We start from the raw sequence: 12,317 nt of genomic DNA, 5'->3' as shown, positions 1-12,317 counted from the left end.
TTGTTGTTGTTGATGTAAAACAATGAGAAAATAGGGACCTTTTGTGGGGGGGGGGGATAGTAATGTAGAAAAAAACTACAGGGGAGCCTGGGATTTTCATTGGGGGGGGGGGGGGGGGGTGGGTATCGGCGCGGATTCAGGATTTCTTAGGGGGGCCCAAACTTGAAATCAATTTGAAATTTAATGTGCTGAAATAAAAAAAAATCGTGCCGGCCGATATTTCACTCAGTGGTAGAGGGGGAAGGGGGAGGGGGGAGGGGTGGTATCGGCGCGGATTCAGGATTTCTTAGGGGGGCCCAAACTTGAATCAATTTGAAATTTAATGTGCTGAATAAAAAAAAAATCGTGCCGGCCGATATTTCACTCAGTGGTAGAGGGGAAGGGGGAGGGGGGGGGGGGGGGGGTGAGGGTAGAGAGCACTATTTTTTGTTTGGCCCTCGAAAATTTGAAAAATCATCCAAACCCCCCCCCCCCACATTAATCGCCAGGGGGCGTGCCTGGCAATCGACAGCTAGCTGGCAATCGACAGCTAGCTGGCAATCGACAGCTAGCTGGCAATCGACAGCTAGCTGGCAATCGACAGCTAGCTGGCAATCGACAGCTAGCTGGCAATCGACAGCTAGCTGGCAATCGACAGCTAGCTGGCAATCGACAGCTAGCTGGCAATCGACAGCTAGCTGGCAATCGACAGCTAGCTGGCAATCGACAGCTAGCTGGCAATCGACAGCTAGCTGGCAATCGACAGCGTAGCCTGGCGGCGTAGCGGGTAGCCCCAAAGCCATGTCCATTTAAAAACTGCATTCAAGAGCCTCTTATTGCTAGGTTTACAAGTTGTTTTACATTTGCAATTATAATTTCCTAGTTTTATTCACTCTCTACAGTCCCGTACTATCCCTTTTTCAGTCTGTAAACAACTTTGCAACACGAAAACAATGATGAACAGGGTTTTACTTCTCGTATAAATTTATTAGAAACGCCCTATGTCATTTTGCACGAAGTGATACAAAGGGCCTTTCAAATTTAAGTCTATTGAAAGCATTCCCCCACCTAGCCTGTATGACCGAGCACAATCATTTAGTGCTCAACAATAAAAATCCACAGTCTTGGCTAAAGAGGTCCATTATTTGTTTGTTTATTTAGTTATTTTATTTAATTGACATTGTACAGTACTATTAAATATCAGGTATATTGGATGCTCTGTTTTAAATACAGTCAAGATTGCCGAGCAATGAATTACATCCTGCTTCTTGTCCTCAAACCATATCTTTCTGGTTTTTAAAACGGTATCATTTGAATTTCCATTTCCAAGCATTATTTTGAACTGTCCCGAAATTGTTTTACTTTCTTGAAATGAGACTACAGCCCCAGTCTAAAGTGCTTGTCCTCCCAGACAAGGACAAAGAGCCTCTTCTAGGGGGACAATGCATGACAATAACGCGGTCATTGTTGCAATGTTAGGAATGCTATTATTACCTCCTCTTTGGGTAATCCTCGCATTTGACCAAAAAAGAATCTTAAAAAATCGCTCAATATGAAGGGAGGGTCAGGTTTGTTTCAATTCACTAATTGATGCCATGTCAGAAAGAGCTGAGTAGTTTGTTACGTAACTATTCAAAAATTGCAGGTGCAAGCTATTGAAAACAGAATCGAATAGCCAAGCTTCCCTATTCATTGGTGCCCTGTTATAGAATTCGTAGCATATACTGAATTGAATAGACCCGTGTTCTATTCATTATACTATGTGAGGGCAGTGGCCTCTTGTCATATCACTTTAAGTTTAAGTCAGCAGTTTGCAAATTAAATGAAATAAACATAAACCTCACTATTATATCAGTAATATCAGTAACTGAAAGAAAAAAAATACGGGCAATCTTGACAACATCGGACTACAAAAATAATGATAATAATGCATCCCGAAAGCGTCAAATCAGTAAATCGGCACATTTTGTAAAGTCATTAGCATGCAGAAAGTGTTAACAACAAAAAGCGAACCAGTTATCACGGTGAGGCAAAATGGTCTTGTGGATAAAAGTGATCACTTCACAATGCAATGTACTCGGTTCGAGTCTCAGTTTCTCCTTTATATAAACCCATGTTATTTTTTTTCTTCACTCCATAATATTGACTTGTCATCTCTTTTTTAAAGGGGACACCCCCCCCCCCCTTAACAAAGAAAAAATAGCATGTAATACTGTTTCTTTAACAAGCGACTCTCTGAATTAGTCAGAAAACATCTATTGCTACATCTACAACAATTAGTGTAAGTATGAAGAATACATGAAGATTAGCAATGTGACACTTTAGTCTAGTGGGTAGGCAATCGTCTGATAACTGGAAGGTATCGGGTTCGACCCCCAGCTGTTGCGTTTTTTTCTTTTGCTACATCTACAACAATAAGTATAAGTATGAAAAAAAAACATGGAGATTAGCAATGTGACACTTTAGTCTAGTGGGTAGGCAATCGCCTGGTAACTGGAAGGTATCGGGTTCGACCCCCAGCTGTTGCGTTTTTTTCTTTTGCTACATCTACAACAATAAGTATAAGTATGAAGAATACATGAAGATTAGCAATGTGACACTTTAGTCTAGTGGGTAGGCAATCGTCTGATAACTGGAAGGTATCGGGTTCGACCCCAGCTGTTGCGTTTTTTTCTTTTGCTACATCTACAACAATAAGTATATAAGTATGAAAAAAAAAAACATGGAGATTAGCAATGTGACACTTTAGTCTAGTGGGTAGGCAATCGCCTGGTAACTGGAAGGTATCGGGTTCGACACCCAGCTGTTGCTTTTTTTTTAATCTTTGAAAAAGAAAAACTGATGTCAAACCCATTTTGATCTCACTCAAAGTCCATATTTATTGCTATTCTCTTAATTGATCTATACAATGAGCTTGCAATTAACTTGTAAGCAAGGTAAAGTATTATATTTACGAAGTACAAGAAGGACAGGAATCCTGTTTTATCTATTTATCAAACATTATTACATTCAATACTTTTTCAGTCCCAATGAGAGAGAGAGAGAGAGAGAGAGAAAGAGAAAGAGAGCCAGAAAGAGACAAGTGAAGAGAACCCAATACACCTCATCAGTGTAATAAAGTCTGATGATCTTAATCTACATACTTACTTCAAATATTTTGCCGGGCAGATATTATTATTTATAAAAACAAACCAATTTTGGAGTTTTATAATAAATATTAATGTTGTTGTTGTTGTTGATGTAAAACAATGAGAAAATAGGGACCTTTTGTGGGGGGGGGGGGGGATAGTAATGTAGAAAAAAACTACAGGGGAGCCTTGGGATTTTCATTTGGGGGGGGGGGGAGGGGTGGGTATCGGCGCGGATTCAGGATTTCTTAGGGGGGCCCAAACTTGAAATCAATTTGAAATTTAATGTGCTGAAATAAAAAAAAATCGTGCCGGCCGATATTTCACTCAGTGGTAGAGGGGGAAGGGGGAGGGGGGAGGGGTGGGTATCGGCGCGGATTCAGGATTTCTTAGGGGGGCCCAAACTTGAAATCAATTTGAAATTTAATGTGCTGAAATAAAAAAAAATCGTGCCGGCCGATATTTCACTCAGTGGTAGAGGGAAGGGGGAGGGGGGGGGGGGGGTGAGGGGTAGAGAGCACTATTTTTTGTGGCCTCGAAAATTTGAAAAATCATCCCCCCCCCACATTAATCGCCAGGGGTCCCATCTTGCAGCTGGCAATCGACAGCTAGCTGGCAATCGACAGCTAGCTGGCAATCGACAGCTAGCTGGCAATCGACAGCTAGCTGGCAATCGACAGCTAGCTGGCAATCGACAGCTAGCTGGCAATCGACAGCAGCTGGCAATCGACAGCTAGCTGGCAATCGACAGCTAGCTGGCAATCGACAGCTAGCTGGCAATCGACAGCTAGCTGGCAATCGACAGCTAGCTGGCAATCGACAGCGTAGCCTGGCGGCGGTAGCGGGTAGCCCCAAAGCCATGTCCATTTAAAAACTGCATTCAAGAGCCTCTTATTGCTAGGTTTACAAGTTGTTTTACATTTGCAATATAATTTCCTAGTTTTATTCACTCTCTACAGTCCCGTACTATCCTTTTTCAGTCTGTAAACAACTTTGCAACACGAAAACAATGATGAACAGGGTTTTACTTCTCGTATAAATTTATTAGAAACGCCCTATGTCATTTTGCACGAAGTGATACAAAGGGCCTTTCAAATTTAAGTCTATTGAAAGCATTCCCCCACCTAGCCTGTATGACCGAGCACAATCATTTAGTGCTCAACAATAAAAATCCACAGTCTTGGCTAAAGAGGTCCATTATTTGTTTGTTTATTTAGTTATTTATTTAATTGACATTGTACAGTACTATTAAATATCAGGTATATTGGATGCTCTGTTTTAAATACAGTCAAGATTGCCGAGCAATGAATTACATCCTGCTTCTTGTCCTCAAACCATATCTTTCTGGTTTTTAAAACGGTATCATTTGAATTTCCATTTCCAAGCATTATTTTGAACTGTCCCGAAATTGTTTTACTTTCTTAAATGAGACTACAGCCCCAGTCTAAAGTGCTTGTCCTCCCAGACAAGGACAAAGAGCCTCTTCTAGGGACAATGCATGAAATAACGCGGTCATTGTTGCAATGTTAGGAATGCTATTATTACCTCCTCTTTGGGTAATCCTCGCATTTGACCAAAAAAGAATCTTAAAAAATCGCTCAATTATGAAGGGAGGGTCAGGTTTGTTTCAAATCACTATTGATGCCATGTCAGAAAGAGCTGAGTAGTTTGTTACGTAACTATTCAAAAATTGCAGGTGCAAGCTATTGAAAACAGAATCGAATAGCCAAGCTTCCCTATTCATTGGTGCCCTGTTATAGAATTCGTAGCATATACTGAATTGAATAGACCCGTGTTCTATTCATTATACTATGTGAGGGCAGTGGCCTCTTGTCATATCACTTTAAGTTTAAGTCAGCAGTTTGCAAATTAAATGAAATAAACATAAAACCTCACTATTATATCAGTAATATCAGTAACTGAAAGAAAAAAAATACGGGCAATCTTGACAACATCGGACTACAAAAATAATGATAATAATGCATCCCGAAAGCGTCAAATCAGTAAATCGGCACATTTTGTAAAGTCATTAGCATGCAGAAAGTGTTAACAACAAAAAGCGAACCAGTTATCACGGTGAGGCAAAATGGTCTTGTGGATAAAAGTGATCACTTCACAATGCAATGTACTCGGTTCGAGTCTCAGTTTCTCCTTTATATAAACCCATGTTATTTTTTTTTCTTCACTCCATAATATTGACTTGTCATCTCTTTTTTAAAGGGGACACCCCCCCCCCCCTTAACAAAGAAAAAATAGCATGTAATACTGTTTCTTTAACAAGCGACTCTCTGAATTAGTCAGAAAACATCTATTGCTACATCTACAACAATTAGTGTAAGTATGAAGAATACATGAAGATTAGCAATGTGACACTTTAGTCTAGTGGGTAGGCAATCGTCTGATAACTGGAAGGTATCGGGTTCGACCCCCAGCTGTTGCGTTTTTTTCTTTTGCTACATCTACAACAATAAGTATAAGTATGAAAAAAAAACATGGAGATTAGCAATGTGACACTTTAGTCTAGTGGGTAGGCAATCGCCTGGTAACTGGAAGGTATCGGGTTCGACCCCCAGCTGTTGCGTTTTTTTCTTTTGCTACATCTACAACAATAAGTATAAGTATGAAGAATACATGAAGATTAGCAATGTGACACTTTAGTCTAGTGGGTAGGCAATCGTCTGATAACTGGAAGGTATCGGGTTCGACCCCAGCTGTTGCGTTTTTTTCTTTTGCTACATCTACAACAATAAGTATATAAGTATGAAAAAAAAAACATGGAGATTAGCAATGGACACTTTAGTCTAGTGGGTAGGCAATCGCCTGGTAACTGGAAGGTATCGGGTTCGACACCCAGCTGTTGCTTTTTTTTTAATCTTTGAAAAAGAAAAACTGATGTCAAACCCATTTTGATCTCACTCAAAGTCCATATTTATTGCTATTCTCTTAATTGATCTATACAATGAGCTTGCAATTAACTTGTAAGCAAGGTAAAGTATTATATTTACGAAGTACAAGAAGGACAGGAATCCTGTTTTATCTATTTATCAAACATTATTACATTCAATACTTTTTCAGTCCCAATGAGAGAGAGAGAGAGAGAGAGAGAAAGAGAAAGAGAGCCAGAAAGAGACAAGTGAAGAGAACCCAATACACCTCATCAGTGTAATAAAGTCTGATGATCTTAATCTACATACTTACTTCAAATATTTTGCCGGGCAGATATATTATTTATAAAAACAAACCAATTTTGGAGTTTTATAATAAATATTAATGTTGTTGTTGTTGTTGATGTAAAACAATGAGAAAATAGGGACCTTTTGTGGGGGGGGGGGGATAGTAATGTAGAAAAAAAACTACAGGGGAGCCTTGGGATTTTTCATTTGGGGGGGGGGGAGGGGTGGGTATCGGCGCGGATTCAGGATTTCTTAGGGGGGCCCAAACTTGAAATCAATTTGAAATTTAATGTGCTGAAATAAAAAAAAAATCGTGCCGGCCGATATTTCACTCAGTGGTAGAGGGGGAAGGGAGGGGGAGGGGTGGGTATCGGCGCGGATCAGGATTTCTAGGGGGGCCCAAACTGAAATCAATTTGAAATTTAATGTGCTGAAATAAAAAAAAATCGTGCCGGCCGATATTTCACTCAGTGGTAGAGGGGGAAGGGGAGGGGGGGGGGGGGGGTGAGGGGTAGAGAGCACTATTTTTTGTTTGGCCCTCGAAAATTGAAAAAATCATCCCCCCCCCCCCCCCCACATTAATCGCCAGGGGGTCCCATCTGCCAGCTGGCAATCGACAGCTAGCTGGCAATCGACAGCTAGCTGGCAATCGACAGCTAGTGGCAATCGACAGCTAGCTGGCAATCGACAGCTAGCTGGCAATCGACAGCTAGCTGGCAATCGACAGCTAGCTGGCAATCGACAGCTAGCTGGCAATCGACAGCTAGCTGGCAATCGACAGCTAGCTGGCAATCGACAGCTAGCTGGCAATCGACAGCTAGCTGGCAATCGACAGCTAGCTGGCAATCGACAGCTAGCTGGCAATCGACAGCTAGCTGGCAATCGACAGCTAGCTGGCAATCGACAGCTAGCTGGCAATCGACAGCTAGCTGGCAATCGACAGCTAGCTGGCAATCGACAGCTAGCTGGCAATCGACAGCGTAGCCTGGCGGCGGTAGCGGGTAGCCCCAAAGCCATGTCCATTTAAAAACTGCATTCAAGAGCCTCTTATTGCTAGGTTTACAAGTTGTTTTACATTCAATTATAATTTCCTAGTTTTATTCACTCTCTACAGTCCCGTACTATCCCTTTTCAGTCTGTAAACAACTTTGCAACACGAAAACAATGATGAACAGGGTTTTACTTCTCGTATAAATTTTTAGAAACGCCCTATGTCATTTTGCACGAAGTGATACAAAGGGCCTTTCAAATTTAAGTCTATTGAAAGCATTCCCCCACCTAGCCTGTATGACCGAGCACAATCATTTAGTGCTCAACAATAAAAATCCACAGTCTTGGCTAAAGAGGTCCATTATTTGTTTGTTTATTTAGTTATTTTATTTAATTGACATTGTACAGTACTATTAAATATCAGGTATATTGGATGCTCTGTTTTAAATACAGTCAAGATTGCCGAGCAATGAATTACATCCTGCTTCTTGTCCTCAAACCATATCTTTCTGGTTTTTAAAACGGTATCATTTGAATTTCCATTTCCAAGCATTATTTTGAACTGTCCCGAAATTGTTTTACTTTCTTTAAATGAGACTACAGCCCCAGTCTAAAGTGCTTGTCCTCCCAGACAAGGACAAAGAGCCTCTTCTAGGGACAATGCATGACAATAACGCGGTCATTGTTGCAATGTTAGGAATGCTATTATTACCTCCTCTTTGGTAATCCTCGCATTTGACCAAAAAAGAATCTTAAAAAATCGCTCAATTATGAAGGGAGGGTCAGGTTTGTTTCAATTCACTAATTGATGCCATGTCAGAAAGAGCTGAGTAGTTTGTTACGTAACTATTCAAAAATTGCAGGTGCAAGCTATTGAAAACAGAATCGAATAGCCAAGCTTCCCTATTCATTGGTGCCCTGTTATAGAATTCGTAGCATATACTGAATTGAATAGACCCGTGTTCTATTCATTATACTATGTGAGGGCAGTGGCCTCTTGTCATATCACTTTAAGTTTAAGTCAGCAGTTTGCAAATTAAATGAAATAAACATAAAACCTCACTATTATATCAGTAATATCAGTAACTGAAAGAAAAAAAATACGGGCAATCTTGACAACATCGGACTACAAAAATAATGATAATAATGCATCCCGAAAGCGTCAAATCAGTAAATCGGCACATTTTGTAAAGTCATTAGCATGCAGAAAGTGTTAACAACAAAAAGCGAACCAGTTATCACGGTGAGGCAAAATGGTCTTGTGGATAAAAGTGATCACTTCACAATGCAATGTACTCGGTTCGAGTCTCAGTTTCTCCTTTATATAAACCCATGTTATTTTTTTTTCTTCACTCCATAATATTGACTTGTCATCTCTTTTTTAAAGGGGGACACCCCCCCCCCCCTTAACAAAGAAAAAATAGCATGTAATACTGTTTCTTTAACAAGCGACTCTCTGAATTAGTCAGAAAACATCTATTGCTACATCTACAACAATTAGTGTAAGTATGAAGAATACATGAAGATTAGCAATGTGACACTTTAGTCTAGTGGGTAGGCAATCGTCTGATAACTGGAAGGTATCGGGTTCGACCCCAGCTGTTGCGTTTTTTCTTTTGCTACATCTACAACAATAAGTATAAGTATGAAAAAAAAAACATGGAGATTAGCAATGTGACACTTTAGTCTAGTGGGTAGGCAATCGCCTGGTAACTGGAAGGTATCGGGTTCGACCCCCAGCTGTTGCGTTTTTTTCTTTGCTACATCTACAACAATAAGTATAAGTATGAAGAATACATGAAGATTAGCAATGTGACACTTTAGTCTAGTGGGTAGGCAATCGTCTGATAACTGGAAGGTATCGGGTTCGACCCCCAGCTGTTGCGTTTTTTTCTTTTGCTACATCTACAACAATAAGTATATAAGTATGAAAAAAAAAACATGGAGATTAGCAATGTGACACTTTAGTCTAGTGGGTAGGCAATCGCCTGGTAACTGGAAGGTATCGGGTTCGACACCCAGCTGTTGCTTTTTTTTTAATCTTTGAAAAAGAAAAACTGATGTCAAACCCATTTTGATCTCACTCAAAGTCCATATTTATTGCTATTCTCTTAATTGATCTATACAATGAGCTTGCAATTAACTTGTAAGCAAGGTAAAGTATTATATTTACGAAGTACAAGAAGGACAGGAATCCTGTTTTATCTATTTATCAAACATTATTACATTCAATACTTTTTCAGTCCCAATGAGAGAGAGAGAGAGAGAGAGAGAAAGAGAAAGAGAGCCAGAAAGAGACAAGTGAAGAGAACCCAATACACCTCATCAGTGTAATAAAGTCTGATGATCTTAATCTACATACTTACTTCAAATATTTTGCCGGGCAGATATTATTATTTATAAAAACAAACCAATTTTGGAGTTTTATAATAAATATTAATGTTGTTGTTGTTGTTGATGTAAAACAATGAGAAAATAGGGACCTTTTGTGGGGGGGGGGGTATAGTAATGTAGAAAAAAACTACAGGGGAGCCTTGGGATTTTCATTTGGGGGGGGGGGGGAGGGGTGGGTATCGGCGCGGATTCAGGATTTCTTAGGGGGGCCCAAACTTGAAATCAATTTGAAATTTAATGTGCTGAAATAAAAAAAAATCGTGCCGGCCGATATTTCACTCAGTGGTAGAGGGGGAAGGGGGAGGGGGGGGGGGGTGAGGGGTAGAGAGCACTATTTTTTGTTTTGGCCCTCGAAAATTTGAAAAAAATCCCCCCCCCCCCCCCCCCCCCACATTAATCGCCAGGGGGTCCCATCTTGCCAGCTGGCAATCGACAGCTAGCTGGCAATCGACAGCTAGCTGGCAATCGACAGCTAGCTGGCAATCGACAGCTAGCTGGCAATCGACAGCTAGCTGGCAATCGACAGCTAGCTGGCAATCGACAGCTAGCTGGCAATCGACAGCTAGCTGGCAATCGACAGCTAGCTGGCAATCGACAGCTAGCTGGCAATCGACAGCTAGCTGGCAATCGACAGCTAGCTGGCAATCGACAGCGTAGCCTGGCGGCGGTAGCGGGTAGCCCCAAAGCCATGTCCATTTAAAAACTGCATTCAAGAGCCTCTTATTGCTAGGTTTACAAGTTGTTTTACATTTGCAATTATAATTTCCTAGTTTTATTCACTCTCTACAGTCCCGTACTATCCCTTTTTCAGTCTGTAAACAACTTTGCAACACGAAAACAATGATGAACAGGGTTTTACTTCTCGTATAAATTTATTAGAAACGCCCTATGTCATTTTGCACGAAGTGATACAAAGGGCCTTTCAAATTTAAGTCTATTGAAAGCATTCCCCCACCTAGCCTGTATGACCGAGCACAATCATTTAGTGCTCAACAATAAAAATCCACAGTCTTGGCTAAAGAGGTCCATTATTTGTTTGTTTATTTAGTTATTTTATTTAATTGACATTGTACAGTACTATTAAATATCAGGTATATTGGATGCTCTGTTTTAAATACAGTCAAGATTGCCGAGCAATGAATTACATCCTGCTTCTTGTCCTCAAACCATATCTTTCTGGTTTTTAAAACGGTATCATTTGAATTTCCATTTCCAAGCATTATTTTGAACTGTCCCGAAATTGTTTTACTTTCTTTAAATGAGACTACAGCCCCAGTCTAAAGTGCTTGTCCTCCCAGACAAGGACAAAGAGCCTCTTCTAGGGACAATGCATGACAATAACGCGGTCATTGTTGCAATGTTAGGAATGCTATTATTACCTCCTCTTTGGGTAATCCTCGCATTTGACCAAAAAAGAATCTTAAAAAATCGCTCAATTATGAAGGGAGGGTCAGGTTTGTTTCAAATTCACTAATTGATGCCATGTCAGAAAGAGCTGAGTAGTTTGTTACGTAACTATTCAAAAATTGCAGGTGCAAGCTATTGAAAACAGAATCGAATAGCCAAGCTTCCCTATTCATTGGTGCCCTGTTATAGAATTCGTAGCATATACTGAATTGAATAGACCCGTGTTCTATTCATTATACTATGTGAGGGCAGTGGCCTCTTGTCATATCACTTTAAGTTTAAGTCAGCAGTTTGCAAATTAAATGAAATAAACATAAAACCTCACTATTATATCAGTAATATCAGTAACTGAAAGAAAAAAAATACGGGCAATCTTGACAACATCGGACTACAAAAATAATGATAATAATGCATCCCGAAAGCGTCAAATCAGTAAATCGGCACATTTTGTAAAGTCATTAGCATGCAGAAAGTGTTAACAACAAAAAGCGAACCAGTTATCACGGTGAGGCAAAATGGTCTTGTGGATAAAAGTGATCACTTCACAATGCAATGTACTCGGTTCGAGTCTCAGTTTCTCCTTTATATAAACCCATGTTATTTTTTTTCTTCACTCCATAATATTGACTTGTCATCTCTTTTTTAAAGGGGACACCCCCCCCCCCTTAACAAAGAAAAAATAGCATGTAATACTGTTTCTTTAACAAGCGACTCTCTGAATTAGTCAGAAAACATCTATTGCTACATCTACAACAATTAGTGTAAGTATGAAGAATACATGAAGATTAGCAATGTGACACTTTAGTCTAGTGGGTAGGCAATCGTCTGATAACTGGAAGGTATCGGGTTCGACCCCCAGCTGTTGCGTTTTTTTCTTTTGCTACATCTACAACAATAAGTATAAGTATGAAAAAAAAACATGGAGATTAGCAATGTGACACTTTAGTCTAGTGGGTAGGCAATCGCCTGGTAACTGGAAGGTATCGGGTTCGACCCCCAGCTGTTGCGTTTTTTTTTTTGCTACATCTACAACAATAAGTATAAGTATGAAGAATACATGAAGATTAGCAATGTGACACTTTAGTCTAGTGGGTAGGCAATCGTCTGATAACTGGAAGGTATCGGGTTCGACCCCCAGCTGTTGCGTTTTTTTCTTTTGCTACATCTACAACAATAAGTATATAAGTATGAAAAAAAAAACATGGAGATTAGCAATGTGACACTTTAGTCTAGTGGGTAGGCAATC

Source organism: Strongylocentrotus purpuratus, unplaced genomic scaffold, assembly GCF_000002235.5.
Source record: "Strongylocentrotus purpuratus isolate Spur 01 unplaced genomic scaffold, Spur_5.0 spur5_scaffold_20, whole genome shotgun sequence".
Lineage (NCBI taxonomy): Eukaryota > Metazoa > Echinodermata > Echinoidea > Camarodonta > Strongylocentrotidae > Strongylocentrotus > Strongylocentrotus purpuratus.
Note: the sequence above shows the minus strand (reverse complement) of the source record.